Raw genomic sequence first — 25302 nt, 5'->3', positions numbered from 1 at the left:
AACCCAGAGCCTGATTCACTTAAGTCAAACTTAAATGTGATTCCTTTAAAGTAAGGATCATGGAATATGCACGCGGTATTAGAAAATGCTTAAGCATGGTTCCCACTAGGATGCAACCCAATGACTTAATACAACGTAAACTGATGTGTCCAATCTCAAGCGATGACTTATTCAAACAGTCGCGTGTGATTGGTCAACACGCTTGCGTTGCGTCTACGTTTTTGCGTTACGTTATAGTGGGAACCAAGCATTAGGAAGTGCGCAATGTGAATGCAATTTGTTTGCGTACACGCCAAGTAACTAATTAAAATGCTTCAACTCATTTCGTTTTATTCAAAATGTTTGAATAAATTTTACTGTAAAAAAATTATCACTTATAAAAAAACATCTAAAATAAATAAACTCTTTAAAACTCATTAGGATTGTTGAAGTTCAATAGAAGTTGTTATGGAAAGTCATATTAACAATGCGAACCTTTTGATAAGTCTTACTTCTAACATTATCAGCAATGCGAACATTTTAATTGACTAAATCAATTATCATGTTATGGATGGTCACTTACTCTTATAATACTTTATACTCAACAACAACAATCACCATTATTACGTTACGTTACGTAAATACCGATTAAACTGACAAAATAAGTTTTTACAGTTACATTCGTATTGCAATATTTAATTAATTTATAAAAGGAGAATGAACAATTTCACATGGACATATTGTTACCACGTGACAACATCCTGTATACGTGTAAAGTGTCATTCATCAATATATTATTGCAAATATCCAATTCATTTGTAAATTAATATTTGATGAAATATTGGTTTTACCTAAATAAATCAATCTCAATATCATTATTATTAGTATAATATGAAGTCATAGACCACCCAGGATAGCATCCATATGACGTCATGAAGAAATTTGATACCGATTATCAACTAACCCTCTTATGACGTCATTATATAATATATTCATATACATGGTTTTAATCAAATCTGTCACTTCATTATGTACCTTAAGGAAGTTTGGAAACCTAAAGCGTTCATTTTAATCTTGGAAAATCTATTTCTCAATGTTTTAATCAAAACGTATAGTTTTATACTGCACTATTCTAAAAAAAAAAAATCTTGTTACCTGCGGGATTGATTGGCATGACACCTACATTTTAATGTACCTTTTTGGTAGTAGGCCTATGTGATCTTTTGTAATTTTTTAGCCTTCTTTAGTGGCAATACAGTGTGAATATATGAATATTCGAAAGGTGTCTTTCCTAACATATTTTATTTATGCACACGTTGCATAAGATATGACGTTTCTGTTGTTGTTAAATACACCAACAATTTACCTGCTGTGTAGTCTAGTCCCCTCTTTGCTCTAACGTCATACAATAAAATCTAATGCACAGTATATGTACCAGTTGATGTGAACTTTAACTAGAAGACAATATACATTAAGCTGATGTTTAAAATTTGTGAGGGAGTTTGTATAGGAATCGGATTGATGTATGGGAATTGTACGCCACGTCTCTCGCAAATCAGCCTTGTTTTTTCATCGTAAATTAAGTGAGAAGTCCAAATCTAAACACTACGTATGACGTGGAATATTGTGAACAACGTATCATTAACTTTTAGACAGTCATTATTACTTATGTAATTTTGACAAGAACTTCCTCTCTGTTAATTACAGTATTATGAATAGTTGACCCAGTTACCCTCATACACATAAAACGTGGATTTACACAAGACTTGTTTACAACCATCACTGAGTTAGTTATAGTGAGAGAGACTGAAGTTGTTATTTAACTGCACGTCGCATTATGCATTGTCTCAAATGAGCGCTTACAAATATTTAAATTTTAATTGTTGTATTATTTATTGTAAGAACTAAAATTAACAAGGCCATATACATGGCTGCAGTCGTGTGCGCAAATTTGAGTTAGTGTTTACCGACCGACCGACCAACCGACCGACATAGTGAGCTATAGAGTCACATTGCACGCGAATAATTGTTATGCACACAATTACAAAAATATGTAATTTAAACATTATTTATTGTCAATAGGAAACATTAGCCCGTGTCAGTGCAATACACAATTGTTGTATTAAATTGGAAGCACCGTTTCTTAAAGTAACTGAGAAGTTATAGATACAATTTTATTTCACTTTTATGAAGTTACAATTGAATTAGTTTGAATGGAATAGACCTACAGGCAGACAGAGTTAATGAACTTAGCTAATTTCAGAAGCACTGTATTGTTTTTGATGTTGCCGTCGTAGATCCAACAATATATTAATTAATTTTCAATGTGTTTTCTCTGAAGTTGTTTCTATAAAGTGGAAATTCATTTACAATTAATCAAGATAGACGCAACAAATGCATTAATTAAACATAAACAAATATAATTTAACAAGCTTTACTTTCAAATGAAGTGTGTGTCATGCCGATCGTAGATATCGAGTAAAGAACTCTGGTTAAACTTGCTTTGTGGACAAATTCATTGGATGTTATTATGAATCAAATTATAGGAACTTTGTAGAGAACACATCCTTCCATCTGACTCTGTACATAAAACATGATGACGTGTTCATAACTACATCTTATCCTCTCAATATATTACATGTCAAGAGATAATTATTTCACGTTAAATGTTATTTTGTTGCATGTATTACTACTACGGTATTTATCACCACTAGAGTTCATAATTAATCATCTTTTTAATATCACATAAAGTAGCTAAACAAACACTACATAACCTATTAGACACGTCATGTTATTGCAAGTTCAATTGTTTTTGTGGCCTTACCCTTTAAAAATTAGCTTTAATTTTGACGACATAATTTAATTTCTCCGCAAAAACTTAATTTTGGCGATCGTTTAAATATCACAAAATGTAGTGGCCTACAAAGATGTAGAACTTTACAGCAGTACATGTACATTCATAATAGTAATAGTGTAATATAATGGTATTGTTAACGATTCTATGTAGTAATAGTGTAATATAATGGTATTGTGGTATAATGGTATATAATGGTATTGTTAACGATTCTATGTAGTTCAAGTGTTTGGTTTCATAAAGGTTTACATAAGTCAAATGCATGTCGATCATTTTACTTCCGGAATCATTATGTATTTGATATTGTTGTTATTTTTGTTGCCTATATTGATTCAAAATTATCATCTTATATTGTTTGAGTTAATTTTTTTGTTGCTTCCTGACGCAATTTATGACATTTACAAGGTTACTACTGTACGCCTATATGTTTTATATTTTGCTTCGATACATAAAAAATAATGATGGTATGCAATAACATTTTCTAAAGTACTATGAATAAACACGAGCAGGAGTAAAGATTTGATTGGTGGTATTTAATATTGGTATTTATTGGACTAGCTTAACACTTAACATATAATGTTATAGCAGACGGAATCTGGTTTAGGCCATATATATACGTGCATAAGCAAAAACAGAAATAATATATACTTTTGATATTGGCTACCGTACCCACGCAGTTACATACAATAGGCCTGTATTAGATAATTAAATATTGCTAAGATCTATTGACGATATTTAAGCAAAGACAAATTGGGTAAACAAGCTAAATTACAATGTGACTAAATTAATAACTTACTCTCAGTCACATTTTGCATAATTGCGCTTCGAACCGGCACCGTCTGAAAATGTTATTGCATACCATCATTATTTACTAGTATTGATTGTACCTTTTGAAGTGCAATGACTTTTCTATACATCGTTGTATCTGATTAGTCGGTTAGTTACTCCACAACGGAAACCCATTGTGATGTATTCTTCCACCAAATCTTCGACTTGAAACTAATAAACTCGCGAGATATTTGTTTGACGTTTTCATTTGAAATCTGTCATCTTATTATATTGTGTCGATTGGTGTGATCAAATGAACCATTGAGCTGGTCAATATAGACGATACGGGGGAGATGTTGTTGAGTGTAATTAGCTAGCAAATCTGAACGCACAACTTACACATTCAAGTAACAATGAAAAACGACACGCATAATTCACGCAGTGCTTGTGACGTAGTTGATGACGAAATACTGGCCAATAGGAACGTGGCGCGCCGACGATAAGCAAGCTAAGTTTGGTAAGACAATTCATAGTTATAAAGTACCTCGCAACGATCGCAGCTAACGGGAGATTTCGCTACGGACAGTAAATTTGTTGGTAGCCTCACAAAAGTAGGTAAGTTGTATCTATTAAAAAAATTATCATTATATAGTATAATATTGTTTTTTGAGATTGCTAGTAATTTCTTACCAAACCAGCATAATTCTTAAGACGTAGACGCAGGTTTTAATCGATCAACACCGAGTCTTGTAATCTAAATACACCAATCAATAATTAGCATGATAATTAGATTACATTTTAAATTTCAATATTATTAGGATTTAGACCATGAATAATGTTGAATATGCAAAATGAAATTTAGAAACGCCTTTGTAGTAATAATGTATACTGTACTCATACTGTACTGTACTGTATTTATAAAGAAATGTTATTTTATACATAATAATTTTAAATGGACTATATAACCTCATTATATCTGTTCCTATCACTTCTCAAAAGCAACAGTTTTTTCATTAGAAAGCGATTGCTTCTGGCTGCAATTAATATTGTTGACATACTTAGTCAGGGTTAAGTTTCTAATAAATATGTTACACGCGTTTATATTTTTCCGCAGTAAATTAAATGCTGAGAGCTATCGTTTTTCTTTCATTCTCGTATATATTTTGCAGTACGCGTTTCTCACCAATGCGTTGCAATGTGCGTATTACGTACGGCGGTATGTTGCGCTGGAATTGAGAAAGTTATTGGTTCGATCATTCAGGTGCCAATATTTAGGTTAAATGATACAGACAAGCCAAGAACTATCCAATTCAAAGGCTCTCACAATTAGATGACGGTTTGTATTTTGTAACTTTTGAAAAAAATAAGGACCAGAATCGTAAGATGGTTTTGGCATTATTTAGTTCGAACAAAACAATATACAAATATTCATATCTGTTTTGAAATAACCAAACACGTAAATAATATATCTACACATTTGACGGTCATTAAGTGAACAGATTGAGGCTTTAATCTCTCCATTTTGGGATAATGGACGCTACCCACACAATCAACTAATTCGAATAGCATAACTCCAAAAGTGTACGATGATAATCCAGACACAAAAATAGACTAATCCAAGTAACTAATTGAGCTTTAGAATTAGGAGAATTATTCAAAATCTAGATTGAAAATGTAATTGAAAGATTTTCTATAGTTTGAAATACAGTCTAACCCTCTGTTTTGAGTTTACAGTGATCGAACTGAAAACTCATCACTAATTCATCGGCGGAAGCGTCTCTGCACGTGCGCGCCCGTCACGTTGACGTATCTTCGAAAAGTAATGCTTATCTCATTGGTGACGGGTTCCTAAATATAATTGTATTTGAATAACGTAACGTTTAATATGATCGAAAGGCTCAATAATGTAAGCTGATATTTCAATTCCATTCCTAATGGCATTTTCAGGTCTATATTTAAAATTTGCAATAATTAAAACAATATCAAAAACTATTACTCAAAGCGTTTTAATACAGTCGTGTCATTGATATTATTTAGTGTGCGAAATGCAATGTAAAAACATCACGTTTGACTCTTGTGTTTATTAATAAATTGATAATGGAAAACAACATGTCATGTATAAACATAATGGTAACGTTACTCTTTTATCGTGTATGGCATTTGTATTTTCTGCTGCCGAGACTAAACGAATGTTGACATAGAAGAGACAACGTCAAGTCTTCAATTCAGTTTGTTTTTTTAGATCACATTTTTCCAGTCGTAATTAGTCAGTAAATTTTATTTTTTGTTATTGAGTGAATGCATTTAATAGCTGTATTACATAACTAAATAATTTACAGTAATCGATCATATCAGAAGTAAACTAATCTCTTCTGATTTAAAACTAATAAAAAGTTTCAATAGGTGATATCGCGAACCTTATTTAAATATGATTGTGTTTTCAATATGTACAATTAAGTATTTTTCAATATTTAATAAGAATAAACAAATTGCGAATGAGGGTACGCTTATTGTAACTACATAATAGAAAAATAACGGTTAAAAAGAACGACGTTTCGACTCCATAATGAACCCATGATGGAGTTGAAACGTCGTTCTTTTTTAAGCGTTATTTTTCTATTATGCATAAACAAATTGACTGTATAAAAAAAAACAGCATAGTAAGCAAATGTTTACAGTTTATAGTTTGTGACAAATTTATAGTATGACTAAGATTGATCCAATTACAAATGTTCCCAGGACGGAATGTCTTTAATATCTATATATTAAAGTTAATATGTATTTATAGATTATTTGTAACATAACGAGAATACTAAACATTGATTTAATAATTAACTAGTATAAATATTGAAACATGAAAAATTAACAAAGAATTGAACTGGATGTCGCATCAAACTTCACGAGTAAGCGTTAATTTATTTATTAAATCGTTGGAAATGGAATCTTGAATTTGTTAAACAAGTTCTTATTCTTGTGAAATTCAATAATATCACACTAAAAACAAGATTATTTTAAATAATTGTACAATGTGTGAAAACGTGAAAATGTTTAGAAAGAAATAGAGTAACAGTAACGAGGTGTTTTGGCCAAATTATTATTGCTACGGTATTTTGTTAAGACTTCATGTAGGGAACCTACTGTAGTATTAAACTTAATCAAATATCTTTATACGTTATAGGACTTCATGTAGGGAACCTACTGTAGTATTAAACTTAATCAAATATCTTTATACGTTATAGGACTTCATGTAGGGAACCTACTGTAGTATTAAACTTAATCAAATATCTTTATACGTTATAGGACTTACAGCTGATTTGTTTCAGAGTATTTTTATCAATATCAAGTGAACATTTTGAATATTGTTTTACTTCCCAACTAACGTGTTAAAGAAATATATCTAGATCCATGCAGCTACAATTTTTGTTGAAACTCGCGCTGCTTTTTCTATTATGTTACTGTCTTGTACCTTACTTGTTTGTAAAGGGACTTAGCTAAAGAAAATGCATTCTTCTTGTGTAAGGTCCATGTAGCTTTTTGGCTATATAAACAATGTGGACTTGAATTTAAATTCATTTTTAAACTTGATTTGGATTCCATTTAACAAAGTTGTAATTTTTATCGGATAAATTATACCGCTTATTTGCAAGCTGTTTAAATGTTATACTATGGACAATCTATTTTTTACGATCAAGGAATATTGTACAAAAGTCAGTGTCTATATCGAAGTTAAATTAATATTTATTAATGTTGAAGTTAATTGTTTCGTATACCTTTAACCAGAATAATATGACAATCAATAATTCTATTTATGTACTCACACCTGCGTAATGGTCAATCAAAAAAAGCATTGGTTCACATAGCATAATGTCGTCAGCATTTCCTTTAATATGACGAATGGTGTCACAGCTAGGCTGTTGTTGATGTAATCAATCATATTTTTTAGAATTATTTGGGCAAAATGCAAAGGTAAGTTGTTTGGTAACCATTGGATACCATTGCATTTTAACCATTGTATCTTATTTTTCATTTTGCGTTTGTCATTTTTATCGATTTTGTTTTACATGTTTTAAACATTGTTTTATAGTTATTGCTCTTAGTGACACTGGACGTTTCTATTGGTCGTTGACGATGTGAAGTAGTGTCTTCCTTTTTGAAATTGCATTGACGGTGGAAATACAAACGCAAATCAGCACTTTAGAATGCGTTTTTTCTTATCCAATTTAATCTTGTAGTCTTTATATTATACTGTAGTTCCTGCTCATTACTAACCCTGTTATTTTAATTGAGTTGCAGACTTTTTTCTTTTATAAAACACATTTCTAAATTTGTCATTTCAAATAAGAGTAACATTATCTGTCAACTAATGATAACAGTGTATTTAATCTAATAAAATTTACGTGTACTTGAATGTGTATTTTATGATTTTCAATGAACATTAATGGTTTAGTTTAATTAGTTCAGGCTATTTTGTCTGATTCGCGTTGACAGGATATAATCGTTACTATTTCATTGACACCGTTTTAAGCGACAACTGAATTGCTTCATTTTCTTCCTTTTTCGCTGGAAAAATACTTTGGATAGCCTAACATGGGCGTTAATTTGTCTAATTTGAACAAGTATTAAACAAAATCTTTTTTTTGTGGGGTTAACCACTATTTATTCAATTCCTCTTCAATACAGTTATTTCCAATAATAATAATAATAACTATTTCATTGTTATTCTCACTTTTGTTTGGTTTATAGAGTCGCTATCCAATCGAGTTTGAACAATACCATGAAAGCCCCAGTGGTCTAATGGTTAGGACATCTGCATATCAAGCAGGCGGTCCGAGTTCGAATCTCGGTTGGGGCGACTTTTTCTCATTCTCACAGATTTCCTCATCTTTATCGTTTCAAATTAATTAATTGAATTTCAGTATATCACCGGGCGGTTTTGAATTAATATTCATTGCCTAATGTGTTTATATATATAAAAGTATCTCTTCGGAGATCCCGCCTCGTGAATAAATCAATTTGATCTCTGGTGCGCGTGCGTACAACTGAGGACTAGTGCTGTTCCGCCGTACTTCGCCGAGAATGTTAAAGAGTCGCTATCCAATCGAGTTTGAACAATACCATGAAAGCCCCAGTGGTCTAATGGCTAGGACATCTGCATGAAGCAGGCGGTCCGGGTTCGAGTCTCGGTTGGGGCGAATTTTTCTCATTCTCACAGATTTCCTCATCTTTATCGTTTCAAATTAATTAATTGAATTTCAATTTTAATATTCATTGCCTAATGTGTTTATATATATATAAACAAATCAGGCAAAGAACATATATTTTACATTATGTAACTGAATTGCGTCATTTTCTTCCTTTTTCTCTGGAAAAATACTTTGGATAGCCTGACATGGGCGTTAATTTGTCTAATTTGAACAAGTAATTAAACAAAATCTTAGCAAATAATATTTACAACTGGGTATGACTTAAAAAGGTACATTCATCCTATACTCATTTTTTTAAAGACCCTTGAAACCAAAGGTCACGATTTGTTTCCATGACTGATGATGTAAGAGCCAAATTTAGTTATGACGTTTACTCATCGGTAATGGTTAACTGTTTTGAATAACTGGTAATTTTTCAAAACAAACTTTTTTACTTGTGATTTTAAATAAAATAAATGACGAATGTGCTTGTCTGTTATACATACATACTTTAAATTTTATCTTGTAAAGGAAACATCAAAATAGCGTCGTAGACACTTTACCGTTTATCACATTGGTTAATTCTTTTTTGCCATAAGGTACTGCGCGCTTTTACCAATTGAGACAATATCAGTATCCCTATAAATTTTAATTGTAATTATCACTTTTATTTATGTTACAATGGCATCGGTATTTAAGTTACATATATTCGTATAGAAGTATTATCATCTTCACGTTCTTTGATTCAACCTGTTAGTGGCGGTTTCATCGCTGTTGGTGAACTGAATATAATAAAAAAAAAACAAAAAAAAAAACAAACAATTAACTGACCGAGTAAATGTATATATTAAATAAGAAATAGATTTAGTAGCTTCTTAGACCTTTTACCTGCGTAACAAACATTAATGTGTTTCCTTATTGCAGGTGTTATCTTTAATACTCTTTAGTTTTGTAAAACAGTCACGGACATTATTTTCTTTCTCATAGACGTTTCTGAGTCACGGAAACATCTTTACGTTCGATAGTTCTTTAATATTGGCACAATAAGCAACAATATGTTTGCAAAAACCTGGATTCCCTGGGTCTTACATCAGCTTTAGTAGTGAAGTCTTTTCTTCATAAAGATTCATCTGAATGTTCTTTCAACGTGGGGGAATTTCTTGAATATCATATGAATAATGGATTCAAATAGTAATGTAATAAATGAAGAAATAAAATGAATGAATGAATGCGCGTTTTTTCCAATAAAAGAAACATTACATTAGAAATGTGTTTTTGTACACAACATCTTCAAATAAAACAGATAATACATAAAAAAGGTGAAAAAAAAACACGCACACACAACATCTTCAAATAAAACAGATAATACATAAAAAAGGTGAAAAAAAACACGCACACACAACATTATCTTTATGGTAATTGTTATAGAGTTCGAGTTTTAAATGACTTCCATTATAATGAGAAGGGGTGGGAACAAAAAGAATGTGAATTGCATTCTTAAGTACATGTTTAAGTGCTGCTTAAGATAAAGAGTCCAGGAAAGGCAGGCCGCAAGAACCATTAACATCTATTGGAAATGCTACTATACGTCACTAATTCAAAATTACTTTTATAAGCTATAACACAAGTCAGTGTTTTCCTTCTTATTTCTTGCAATGTTATGAAAAAAATGTATTAAAATCTTAAACCTATATGTCTAAATTTCGAACTTTGTCTTGTTTAATCGGCCCTATCCCCCTTTCATTTGATTCGTTTACAATAAACTGGTTTCACAGTATTGAAACACGATTGGCTTAAGAATTGTCTTTTTCAATAGATCTGTATTCAAACTCGTCCAAGGTATGATTCGTTATAACAAGATTTGAGTAGATTCGGCAAATAGAGCATCGGTTTAATTTACCAAAAATATTAAATTTGATCTTGCACATCTTTCCGTGTTCGATCGAGTATAAATATCTTCTCGTTTACCTAAAACATGCTATTTAATTTGATATGTTCGTTAAAACATAATCTGAACACGTAGGCTGCAGCAGAAACAGGAAACGATCCTTTAAAATAGATCTTCAAACAACTTCTAAGTACCGAAATGTATTGCATTAATTTGATCTTTGCCATTTTAATCTTTGTCTACGATATATTAACCATCTCATATATACATAAACGCTTTCTCTTGAGTTTGAAATAGATACGTATATCTATTGTATCAATTATCATATTTATGCCTGTTGCGTTTGAAGCGATATTGCTATAGAATTAACATTTTGAGTATTATATTACATTATCGACTGACTAGCTCGGATTCAAAAGCAAGTATCATCTTCCTTAATATTGGTCTGATTCCATCATTCTTAGATTGACTTGGTTTTAACTGCTAAAGGCAATGTTGGCTGACCATATTAAATTTTCTATCGTTTTAGCCGCTCTTATTTTGTTTCCCATCATTTCTGATCGTTACTTGGTTAACCCACGAAGAAAAAACTGAAGGTCGATTTGGACGGTAATTGAAGTTTAGTTTTTGGTTTACTAAAAATCCGTTTTGTCTTGTCATGGAGAAAAGGTTACTCCATGCTGACAAGTAGGCCTACTAAGTTAAAGAAGATAAATGCAATATTGGCTTGCCATACTTAAATGTATATTTGTTGATAGTATTTCCGATAGTTGTTAGTCATAATTAAGGAGCTAAATAAAACTGTGTAGTCTTTATCTAAGTACCTATATTTATGACGTAGGGGGACAGTTGATGATAAATGATAAATAAACCTCTGAGTTATAAAATATAAAATTACAATTTTGTTAAATAGGCCTATAGATTACTGACCACCGAATAAAGTGTTTTAAATTTCATATGAAAATGTGTTATTTTAAAGAAAACAACAATTATGAATATTATAAGCAAACCAATTATTATAAAATAATTAGCAATAACTCAAAATAACCTTTAGCATACAATAATATTGTATGACAGTCGCTATACTGCCATAGCCTCTCATTCTCTATATTCTTGATATTAATTTTGATAAAAACACCTTTTAAAAGCTATTAGTAAAGTCTGTTCCATCAACTCTTCCAAACAATTCCTGTTAATGTCATTCTGATTATTCCACTGCCCATTTAATGGAGACTTAGTCGAATAATTTATCTATTTTATTTTTGTCTCACATTTATCAGTTCAAGGCTGTATAATCGTTGTTATTCGAAGTACATCAGCTTGATCAATATTCTAGAATATCAATTTGATTTCTGATTTTTTGATGTGGTTCTTGCTTTGAGATTAGAATCATTTTATTCCCGTCATTTTAGAGGCGCCAGGAAAATTCAAACATTAATGTTATACTTTTGTTATGTTATCTATATTAATAAATTTAATAAAATGATAATATTAAATTTAAAATGTCATTACAAATACTTGTTTATTCTACATTTCGGGAAAACGCCGAACGTTTTTAAAAATTGTTTTAAGTAGTTTATATCAGCTACTTCTTTATGAAAGTTGGAAAAGCTTTTGAAAAAAAAATAGGACATTTGAGACTGGTTACACATTCGAACTTAAAAAAAAAGTATTATTTATGATTTATTGGAGAGCTGATGTGTGAGCTTCTGTAACGTAATCCCTATATTAAATATTACAAATCCTAATGAATAAAAAAGAAATTATAAAAAATAAAATTGCCTAAGTTAAATGTAAAAAAAATCTAATCTACTCAACATCTATCACGCTACTTAATAAGCACGTTAGCACTACAATGGTAATAACATCAAGTTAGCCACTACATGACACTTATATCATTGTAATGAATATACTTCAAACGTTCAGATACGCACTTAGATGACACCATCAAGTCTATAATCTTTGCAATTAGCTTTATATAACATTATCAACTTGACCGCTTCCGATATTATTTTACGCTTATTTCGCAGTAGTATAATTCCGCTCTATAGCCTTGGTTATTAGATCACAGACGAGTGATAATGCGTAGGTTATGGACTATATTTTTACAAAATTATCATGTCAATTACAAACATTGGGTATAATTAATGCACATCGTAAATATAGGAAAATTGATGATGCACCATTCAATTATTGGAAAAATATGATAATGTCTAATGAAATTACAATGGTTCACATATTAAACATAGGTTAGAAATCATAAATAATCATGAAGAGTGTGGTCTACAGGTTTAAATTGAGAGGTGTGGTTTAATTGACAGAAGCGAACATTAAAGGGTTGTTCTAGAGTAACAGAGGCAAACAAGCTTAAATTGAGGGGTATGTATAGCTACAGAGGTAACATGCAATATTAGAGAGGTGTGGTTTACATTGACAGAAGCGAACGTTAAGGGGTTGTTCTAGAGTAACAGAGGCAAACAAGCTTAAATTGAGGGATGTGTAGCTACAGAGGTAACATGCAATATTAGAGAGGTGTGGTTTACATTGACAGAAGCGAACATTAAGGGGTTGTTCTAGAGTAACAGAGGCAAGCAAGCTTAAATTGAGGGATGTGTAGCTACAGAGGTAACATGCAATATTAGAGAGGTGTGGTTTACATTGACATGACAGAAGCGAACATTAAGGGGTTGTTCTAGAGTAACAGAGGCAAACCTTGACAGAAGCGAACCAATTTTACATAAAGGGTGTAGTCAAGAGTGACAGGAGAAAACATAAATTGAAGGGAATGGTGTGCAATCACAAAGATAAACCATCTTAAAACGAGGGCTGGTCTACGGTGATGAAGGCAAACAGTACATTAAGGGGTGTGAGAATTACATCATACAGAGTCATACAATCTTAAATTAAGGGGGATGGTCTAAAAGCACAGAGGTGGTCTACAGTGACGGAGGCAAACAGTCTTACATTGAGGGATGTGGTCTCAGAAAAAATAATCTTAAATGGAGAAGTAGGTGGCAAATAACCAACTCTACCTTGTTGATAATTAATTGGCATAATTGCCGACGGTATTATGTTTAAAGAAACAATTAAAAATAAGAATCGGATTGTGAAACAAAGGATTATAAGAACTGCAAATTAAAAATGAGTTTGTTTTAATAAGGTCTACCGCTATCCCAATCAATACACCTGTAATAGTCCATAGTCACGAGTAAAGAAGGGTGAGCAGCTCACAGCCACTGTGGCTGTATATAAACCTACTATGGAGCAACATATCCATTATCTTATCATTTAAATCACATGAAATGAAAGCTATCACGCTTAAAACATTGCTAAAAAAATAGAGTTAAAATACCCGTTTTAACTATATTGAATACTCCTCCATTAGAAGGGTCTAATGGAAACGTGGCGTTAATTTTAATGTTTAATCAACTGATCACGTACGTTTATGTGAAATGTAATTGTATTATAAGGAATGAAATATTAAGCAAATTATAATAAATACATTGCCAGTAGTACAAGTATTCTGTCATTTGTATTACGTTATTAGTAGAAAAGTTCATTAATTTGTTTTTTTTTAATTTCTTGTCGTTTAAATAAACCGATTGATTCTTAAGAACCTTTCAAAAGTGTTGTAGTATAACAACAATTTACAAATGATTGATGGATTTTAAAAATAACAAATTAGTTCGTTTTTATTTATTTTAATCCAAATGTTCTTTAAAATTACAGAGTATAAAAAATACATCGTTTCAATTAAAGTTTTGTGGATTAAAAACTGAATTATTTATTGTATATTTACGTGTAAAAGCTATGGCATTGAGACTAATGCTGACCTTCAACAATTTGATAAAATATTTATAACCGACCTACAATAATAATGATAATAATTAAAAAAAAACTCTACGTAGTGAATATAAGATATGTTTATGTTAGGTTTACTTTAGAACATAAAACCTATTTTTGAATTTAAATTGTGTATTTAAAAAAATCTAACCTTTTTGTAAATCGTATAATAAATAAATGTTATAATAGTATCACGTGACTTCAATCCTTGTGTAAAGCTCTGTCTACACTATCAAACTTTATGTGACAAAAAAATGTGATGTGCCCATATATGGACACAATGATGTCATATCACTACCATATTTAAGCATATCACTACCATATTTGGGCGCATCACACTTTTTTTGTCAAACTAGTTCGATAGTGTAGACAGAGCTTAATGAACATTCTATTAACGTTAATCCTTCGTTATTTATGTTCTTGTTCATTGACAACGGACTTGTGCCGTCAACCGATTGTTAAATTGGGCGCTTTTTTTTGTTATTTATTGTAAAATTGTTTCTTTGTTTGCATACGTTATGTAATTATGAAGACGGGCAACAGTCTTCCCTTGACCAAATGATACTTTCTTGTTTTGTTTTTATGTTGATGTTTGCCAATTTTGGTCGAATTGAATTGAATTGAATGAATCCTGTGATGATGAACTTAAACCGACAATTCAAAGAGGTGTGCTGATATACTTATTAACCAAAGTTTCTTATTATAGGAACACATTAACATATCGAGTTAGAGTGTTAACTCAATTTATGACGTAATAGACAAGATTCCACCACTACGGCCAGCATCTCTCCAAATACTTTCACTCATCTTCCAAATTCCGAGAAGATTCTGTCACTACCGCGCATGCGTTGGATTGAATTGATATAATAATCTATTTTTATTCTTCTGTTACATTACATTCACAAATTAATTCCATTCAAAATGATAAAAAGATAGAATTGGAATAATTTCCCAGATAATTATCGGTTTGTTGAAAACGGTCATACATAAAACATACTTTAAAATATATTAAAATAAGCAATTTCTTTATAAAAAAATTGCATTCTAATGATTCAGCTTTTAGTAATGCGAATTCCACAACAACGCAGTGTCTAAATTGATTGTATTTTTGTAAAAATATTATTGTACAAAAATAATTTTAAGCTTAAATTTTGTTTAGATTGAAAAGTTTGTTTGAATTAGTCGATTACACCCATAATACTTTCATTTAATAAAGCTTGGTTCCCTTTAGGACGCAACGCAAGGACGTAGACGCAACGTAAGTGAGCTGCCTTTGGTCAACACGCTTGCGTTGCGTATACGTCTTTGCGTTGCGTCACGTGGGAAGCAAGCTTAAAGCTTGGTTCCCACGAGAACGTAACGCAAAGACGTAAATGCAACGCAAGCGTCTATATATAAATTTACGTAAGGGCAAAATTCGGTAAATCGCGCCTTACTTCTAGAATTTTTACTCGATGGTATACACAGTTGGTTCGTACTTTCGGTACTGATTTTAACCACCTGATGTAACCCTGTTTACTAATTAAATTGAGTCAGATAATTAGTTATTGACGATTAAAACGAATTTAGGTTCCATTATTTGCCCCAAATAGGGGTGTTTTCCGATCGTGGTATACACTGTTTAATATATGTCCATCGTGAAAAATACCCGCATACAATAATACGAGGATGCTTCGCATTTTCCTATCTCCTCCTACGATAACTGTTTTTAATGGCTGAAAACCGGTTGAACAGCTCGAGTACAGCATCATAATGTTGAAGACAGGCCGATTTTCTTTAAAAAATACTATTTTGATAGATTTAATAACGTTTATAGAAATGTATTGATTTGCAATGAATGGAACATTCCAAATTATTGCTTACCTCCATGGGTTAACACAAGTAGGTCAATTTATAGACCCTTGGAGAATAAACAGAAATAGTATTGTAATGCTATACAATACTGCAAATAGGTATTAACCACTTTTGATCGCCATTTGAATCAAAAGTGTGTTGGTACTGTTAGATATAATATAAACAAATATACTAATAAACGTTATTACTGTGAGTGTGGGTAGCCCCTACTTTTAGATTATAAACACATAATAATATATACTTTTTTACTGTCAGTTGTTTCTCAACGTTTGTATTCATTAATAATTACAAAAATATAAACGTATTAGTGGTCTTTAATTGTACTTTACTATTTCAATCGACCATGAGACAGAGACAGTTTTAATAAAGTACGGTATTAAATCGTTTGACTCTATTTAGTGGTATATTATTTATAGGCCTATATAAAAAAAACATTTCGTTACTGATTGGATAATAAAGAAATATAAAGAATAATTTAACAAAATTGGGTTTGTTTAAATGAGTCCAAATAACAAATTTCGACTCATTTTGTGACAAGTTTCTAGGTGCTAATTTTGGTTGACTACATAAATCATTGTGTCTATTTATTTGTTTCTGTAAACGACAATGTTTTATAGTCCTGCCGTACGTACATTTGAAATCGCCAGTTTTTTTACGCTGAAATTACTATGTATTCGAGAACCATCTGTGGGCACGAACTAGATGGTACGCGAGCGAAGCGAGCGTACCATCTAGTTTTAACTAATGACAAGCGAAGTTATAGACAGTTAGCAATCACAAGCGAATAAGCCATCGCTTGTGATTGGTCAATTCACTTGCGTTGCGTTACGTCCTTGCGTTGCGTCGCTAGTGGGAACCACGCTTTAAAGCTTGGTTCCCACTAGAACGTAACGCAAGGACGTTGCGTTTACGTCCTTGCGTTACGTTCTAGTGGGAACCAAGCTTTAGGTTGCGTATACGTCCTTGCGTTGCGTCACGTGGGAAGCAAGCTTTAGGTTAATAAATGCAAAATGTTATCACGTCCACCTGATTCCGTTAATAGAATGTAATTAGTGCTTTCCAAATTTATACCACATTATTGATAAATAATAACTGGATAAACCAAATATTTAATCTCTCGATCCCCTTTTGCCGTACAACTCTATGTCAAACCAATATAACATACCAAGGTCCCAAACTCTGGAATAAACTCCCAGTAAATATTAAGTCAATTTCATTTAGAACACAATTTGCCATCAAAGTCAAAGAACATTTAATAACCTTATATGATGCTTAGTTTTTTTCTAGTTTTTTTTATTTAAAAAACAAAACAAAAAAAATGTGTATAATACTCTTCTATTACTTATTTCATATTCATATTGATAATGCCAGTGAGTTATTAATTTTCATTTATGTAATTAATTTTCTTCAGATTTTTCTTTCTCAGAAATGATATACGTTCTAGTTTAAGTTTTATTTACTTTAAAAGGCCAAAACTCGATAAGCGAAAGCTTTATTTTTGGTCTTTTGTCTTTAGTTTTGATTTTATGTATGTGAAAAAGAACAAACAAGAAAGAAAGACAATAAAGATTATTATATATAAAATGATTTAAAAGGAAAAAGTGTAGACTTTAGCACAATAACAAACCATCCTGCCCAAAACAGAAAAATATAGAAACAAGTCGTGGAAATGACGGAAAACGTTTTTCAAAAGGCCATGTCATACTATAGATAGTATATATAAAAAAAACACGGTACAGGAGTGAACAGCTATGTGATGATCTAATAGTAGAACACGGTACAGGAGTAAGACACGGTACAGGAGTGAACAGCTATGTGATGATCTAATAGTAGAAATAAATTAGTATACTTTACTATGTCATTTTTGAAGATGACACTTATTCGACGACATCATAACACAGCTCCTATTCATTAGTGAGAAGACTATATATCTATATTATATATTGATATTTATTCGCATTCTAAGATTAAATCTGCAACATTTTCGAATATTGGATTTAAAATTCTCATGTTCAATTACAGTCGCTTAATGTGCGATAGGAATCACATATTAAGGATAATTGGTTTCGGATGAAGATTTCTACATGCTTCAGGGAATTAAAGACGAGTGTAATAGATAGGCAAATCATTGGAAGTGCTAGATGACTCTTGCGATATTGTGGGTTTGTTGAATCTGTTGGCAACTTACTCGTATAAAGACACCCACTATGTAAACGATCCTTATTTGTGTTGTCTTTTGAGAGATTTACTCAACTTTGCATTCATTCTTCATTACACTTTCATTTTATTATCATTTATCCATCTTTTTTGATTGCAAAGTAGCGTGCACTTTATAAAAGGGCAGATAATAGTCAGACATATTGCGCACAGAATTCTATAAAAAAAAAATTAGAAAAGAGGTGTGATGAGGCAGTACTGTAGAATAAATGTGGCCATGAGTTATGGTGGTTGAAGTACTAACTAACTAAGAAGTTAGTGGCTAACCACATACAATTTCAGAAATTAAAAGCAGCCTTTAACCTAAATAGAACATGTAAACAAGCATCACCCTGGACGGAAAATCTAATATCAATTCAATTCTTCTTTCTATACCTTAAATTTAATTAATTCATAACGTTAAATTTCCCATGGGCCGGGAGGGAGATCTAATTTCTTACTAGCAGCAAAAACAAATATAATCAAATACTTAGAGAATAGATCATTATATAGCCTAAATATGGAAACAATATTGACGTCATTAATTGGATGGCCTAAAATAATATTGATAATGTTAAAATTAATAAATGAACTTGAAATATTATGGAATCAACATGAGGAAAGGGTAGTGCACCTGATCACATAGTGGAAATATGCTAATAATATTGATAATTTTAAAAGTAATGAATGGAATTTATATTATGAAATATTATAGGAATTAGTATGAGGAAGTATAGTAGTACACCTGATCACATATAGTGTAAACCCTGAATACTTTAATCTTACACTGGTATAGTAATACCATGCAATGTTCCAACATTTTAACATGGTATTCTATTTTGTTTGTTTCAGATAAAAAGCGTACAAGCGAGGTAGTACACCAATAACGAAAGCATAGAATATGTATTCAATTTTGTTTACTGTGATGGTTACCATCACGATGGTTGGATGTGGAAGTACAGAAGATATAGCAGAATATGAATCAGGGCCAGTAAGTTATAATGCTAATATTTGTCACAAATTGCACTCCATACGAATATTAAACCTTAAATATTGTTGATGAGTGAGGTAATTTTATCGCAAAATCACTCAGCGAAAGTATTAGCAATGATTAGGGAAATACATCACAACATTACCAATGAATATGCACAGAACCATTGAGTATATAAATTTCTATGTAGAATGATTTATTACATAATACTATTGTATATGACATTTTAGCGTGTGAACATTGTCCAAACCTATTTCTATTACTGGTTTCACAATCAACTACTATTAATGGTCGGAGAGTTTTTTCCAATATAATATATTGTATAATTATTGTTGACACGATTGACATGTTCATGAGTAATGCGTATTATGGAGATTTAAGCGCTTGCAAAATGTCAAAATAAAGTTATTATAGCAAATTTAGTTAGTGCCCTAACTGTTCCATCATCATCATCATCATCATCATCATTGATTGGGACGCGCGCAATCTCTTACCTAAACTTGGTTTCCCACAAGGCGTACACGAAGCACAAGTCCGTTGACCAATTACAAGCGACGATATTAGTGACACATCACCACGCCATGATTGTTACATGCATTGCGCTACGTCCAAGTTACGAGAGACGTCATGCGTATCGTTCATCCTATAGTTCAATTCAATTTGACACCATAATCTTTTCAAATTACTACACAATATTCAATAATGTAAAATTACCCGTATACAACTAACTATTATGAACACTTTAGCTTCATCAGTATACACAAATAAATATACTACTCTGAAATTATATATTACTGTGATACGATACAGATAATGATATATAAACCGCCATCTAAGGTAGAATTGTATATAATATATCAATAAGGTATTGTGTGACGGTGATAGATACGATCAGGTGCGATATATTATTTCCATGGATACCTTCTATTGGAACATAAAACAAACAAACATTTACTGATATTTCAGTAGTAATTTTAAAGCCATAGAAGAAGTAATGAAAACAACATTCAATTAGAATCAGAGAATGGACCTCCCACATCCGACTAATTCAAGTACTGACTATTTTAATATCACGATTGATTGATTTATGGCGTAATCGATTTATTGATTGATTCAGAGAGTAATCAATTTTTTTGATTGACTCATAGTTTAATCGCTTTATTGATTGATTCATGGTGTAATCGCTTTATTGATTGATTCATGGTGTAATCGATCTATTGATTGATTCATGGTGTAATCGATCTATTGATTGATTCATGGTGTAATCGATCTATTGATTGATTCATGGTGTAATCGATCTATTGATTGATTCATGGTGTAATCGATTTATTTATTGATTCATGGTGTAATCGATCTATTTATTGATTCATGGTGTAATCGATTTTTTAATTGATTTATGACGTAATCAATCTATTGATTGATTCATGGTGTAATCGATCTATTGATTGATTCATGGTGTAATCGATCTATTGATTGATTCATGGTGTAATCGATTTTTTGATTGATTCATAGCGTAATCGATTTTTTGATTGATTCATAGCGTAATCGATTTTTTGATTGATTCATGGCGTAATCGATTTTTTGATTGACTCATAGTGTAATCGATCTATTGATTGACTCATAGTGTAATCGATCTATTGATTGATTCATGGAGTAATCGATCTATTGATTGATTCATGGAGTAATCGATCTATTGATTGATTCATGGAGTAATCGATCTATTGATTGATTCATGGAGTAATCGATCTATTGATTGATTCATGGAGTAATCGATCTATTGATTGATTCATGGAGTAATCGATCTATTGATTGATTCATGGAGTAATCGATCTATTGATTGATTCATGGAGTAATCGATCTATTGATTGATTCATGGAGTAATCGATCTATTGATTGATTCATGGAGTAATCGATCTATTGATTGATTCATGGAGTAATCGATCTATTGATTGATTCATGGAGTAATCGATCTATTGATTGATTCATGGAGTAATCGATCTATTGATTGATTCATGGAGTAATCGATCTATTGATTGATTCAAGGAGTAATCGATCTATTGATTGATTCAAGGAGTAATCGATCTATTGATTGATTCAAGGAGTAATCGATCTATTGATTGATTCATGGAGTAATCGATCTATTGATTGATTCATGGAGTAAACGATCTATTGATTGATTCATAGCGTAATCGATCTATTGATTGATTCATAGCGTAATCGATCTATTGATTGATTCATAGCGTAATCGATCTATTGATTGATTCATAGCGTAATCGATATATTGATTGATTCATAGCGTAATCGATATATTGATTGATTCATAGCGTAATCGATTTATTGATTGATTCATAGCGTAATCGATTTATTGATTGATTCATGGCGTAATCGATTTATTGATTGATTCATGGCGTAATCGATTTATTGATTGATTAATGGTGTAATCGAATTATTGATTGATTCATGGCGTAGTTTATTTATTGATTGATTCATGATGTAATCGATTTATTGATTGATTCATGGCGTAATCGAATTATTGATTGATTCATGGCGTAATCGATTTATTATCTGTCCTTTCAGATTCAAAACACACTTGGACTTGGTATACCACAAATTTGGCCAGAAGAGGGCGATATTGCTGAACTTGAAGAACAGATCGCAAAACATGAAGCTATTATCAAATATTTGAATCATTTAAGAAACCAATATTTGCAAGGAAGCCAATCAAAAAGAAGTGGATTTTTCAACAGACGTTCAGGAAAAAACGCATACGATGTAGACTGGCAAAAAATAGGCGATTACGCAGCTAAAAGAAGCGGCTTTTTTAATCGGAAAAGAAATGCATACGAAGAGAGAAAATAAACGTCTTTTATATTTTATAGGATAGGCTAATCGTTGTTAAACTATAATATAAACTTATTTTCAGATGTTACAATAATTAGCACAGAGAGAATTCTATCATTTCAAAGTCAACTCTGATGACTGAATAATTTGCATTTGATGGTCCAACGGAAAAAAATGATCTGTTACTTTTTAAAAATGAAAAAAAAAAACCTATGTTGGTGATTTAAAATTGCTATAATAAACAAAACATTTTTTATATAACCGATTAGTGGATTTATTGTAGTTAGCCTATGAAGGAATTTCTTTATTTATTCAAATTTTATGTTTTAAAAGAATGGTGGTGTTTCTATCCTCAATGGCCTAAATTACAGAAACTCATCGTGGTCTTTTCAAGTTTCAATATTTTGATATTAAGACAACATAATAGTCCCTAAAATATGATGTCTAATCAAATGCTCTCTCAATTCAAGAATATCAAAGAGGGGGTAAGGTGACTTTCATTTATGTACGTCCAAAATGTATTATATATTATTGTGCTGTATAAAATCACACTATTTTGATGAATGTGTACGCGATGTTTGATAAACAGTCTGTAAACGCAAATCAACAAGTCCAGCGGAGAGTGTCATTCTTTCCTACAATCATAGTTCATTTTGTTTTATACAAAGTTTAAAAAATTTACATTAAAATTACAAAATCGGTTCGACTTGTTCACATGTCACTGATAATATATATTCACGATACATTTGGAGAGGTGAAAACAATACATACATTATAAATAAAATCATTTTAGTCTATAGTAACACTTTATAAAGATTGTAACCAACCAAAACAATGTCGTGTCTTGTGTTAATTCTGTAATTATTTCATAAGCTAAATAATGCCTGCGGTAAAAATGTGTAAATCAATGATAAATGATTGTATATTTATTATGTATAATACGTTAGAATCCTAACGGTAGCGCTAACATTTTGTCTTAAATTAGTCTGTGACATTACGTCACATTATTTGACGCGTGCGTCGTGCGTAGCAATGACGTAGACTGGTTAAGGTGTAAGGAGTAAAATAAAAAAAAATCGAAACACTGGAGGCGAAAATCATGGCTATTGTTTGACAAAATGTATATGCTTTCCATGTCTTTGTTTTTAAACTGATGAATGGGGTGCATATTTTTGGTTCCCAACTATGGAACTCCCAGTGCCTCATCTAGCCTACGTCCATGTGTACGAACGTTGACTAAAGTCGCAATTTTGCACTCACAGCATAAACGTGTTTCATTTGTGCATGGTTTCACGGACGAATTTGATGTAAGATGTAACTTTTAAAATCTTTGCAATTAATGAATAAGCCCACTTTTATGACTGTGTAAATTGAAGAAAAAATTAAATGCACCATATTACACCTTGACTATGTGTTGTTTATATTCATCAATAGTTTTTTATAAAGAATATTATAGAATATATATTATATTTTTATTTTATATTATAGAATTATACAAGGACAACTTTAGGATCTTGAAATTGTGCAACTTATTTTTCTTCTTTTTAATTTTCCGTATAGGCCTAAAGGTAAGTGTTTATCTTTACGCCCAGTATGACTTCATTTTCAAATGTAAATTATTGCATAAATATTTATTTATTTATTTATTTATTAGATTAAATAGTTACATATCAAATCGTATAATAATAGTAAAGGTATTATTAACCTGTTTTCATAATCATTAAAGGTAAAGCGAGACATCGTAATGGACCAACGATGATAGCGTTATCAGGCAACCACGAACGTTCAGTGGCAGATATTCAAACGCTTTAACATTTACTTATTTCAGGCAATCACGAACGTTCAGTGGCAGATTCAAACGCTTTAACATTTACTTATTTCAGGCAATCACGAACGTTCAGTGGCAGATTCAAACGCTTTAACATTTACTTATTTCAGGCAACCACGAACGTTCAGTGGCAGATTCAAACGCTTTAACATTTACTTATTTCAGGCAATCACGAACGTTCAGTGGCAGATTCAAACGCTTTAACATTTACTTATTTCAGGCAACCACGAACGTTCAGTGGCGGATATTCAAACGCTTTAACATTTACTTATTTCAGGCAACCACGAACGTTCAGTGGCGGATATTCAAACGCTTTAACATTTACTTATTTCAGGCAACCACGAACGTTCAGTGGCAGATTCAAACGCTTTAACATTTACTTATTTCAGGCAATCACGAACGTTCAGTGGCAGATTCAAACGCTTTAACATTTACTTATTTCAGGCAATCACGAACGTTCAGTGGCGGATATTCAAACGCTTTAACATTTACTTATTTCAGGCAACCACGAACGTTCAGTGGCAGATTCAAACGCTTTAACATTTACTTATTTCAGGCAACCACGAACGTTCAGTGGCAGATTCTAACGCTTTAACATTTACTTATTTCAGGCAACCACGAACGTTCAGTGGCAGATTCAAACGCTTTAACATTTACTTATTTCAGGCAATCACGAACGTTCAGTGGCAGATTCAAACGCTTTAACATTTACTTATTTCAGGCAACCACGAACGTTCAGTGGCAGATATTCAAACGCTTTAACATTTACTTATTTCAGGCAACCACGAACGTTCAGTGGCAGATTCAAACGCTTTAACATTTACTTATTTCAGGCAATCACGAACGTTCAGTGGCAGATTCAAACGCTTTAACATTTACTTATTTCAGGCAATCACGAACGTTCAGTGGCAGATTCAAACGCTTTAACATTTACTTATTTCAGGCAACCACGAACGTTCAGTGGCAGATATTCAAACGCTTTAACATTTACTTATTTCAGGCAACCACGAACGTTCAGTGGCAGATTCAAACGCTTTAACATTTACTTATTTCAGGCAATCACGAACGTTCAGTGGC

The 25302-nt window shown here is 31.6% G+C and overlaps 1 long non-coding RNA gene and 1 other non-coding gene across 2 annotated transcripts; both read left to right on the top strand.

The window, feature by feature from the left end:
* Positions 1-3919: 3919 nt before the first annotated feature.
* LOC140047488 (uncharacterized) lies at positions 3920-23804 on the top strand. The gene is made up of 3 exons (XR_011844961.1): positions 3920-4216; positions 19418-19556; positions 22134-23804. It is a non-coding gene; the product is annotated as an uncharacterized lncRNA (long non-coding RNA).
* Trnad-auc (transfer RNA aspartic acid (anticodon AUC)) lies at positions 8382-8453 on the top strand. Its single transcript has one exon. It is a non-coding gene; the product is annotated as a tRNA-Asp (tRNA).
* Positions 23805-25302: the final 1498 nt, after the last annotated feature.

Source organism: Antedon mediterranea, chromosome 4 (assembly GCF_964355755.1).
Source record: "Antedon mediterranea chromosome 4, ecAntMedi1.1, whole genome shotgun sequence".
Lineage (NCBI taxonomy): Eukaryota > Metazoa > Echinodermata > Crinoidea > Comatulida > Antedonidae > Antedon > Antedon mediterranea.
This window is presented reverse-complemented; position numbering and strand designations above follow the sequence as displayed.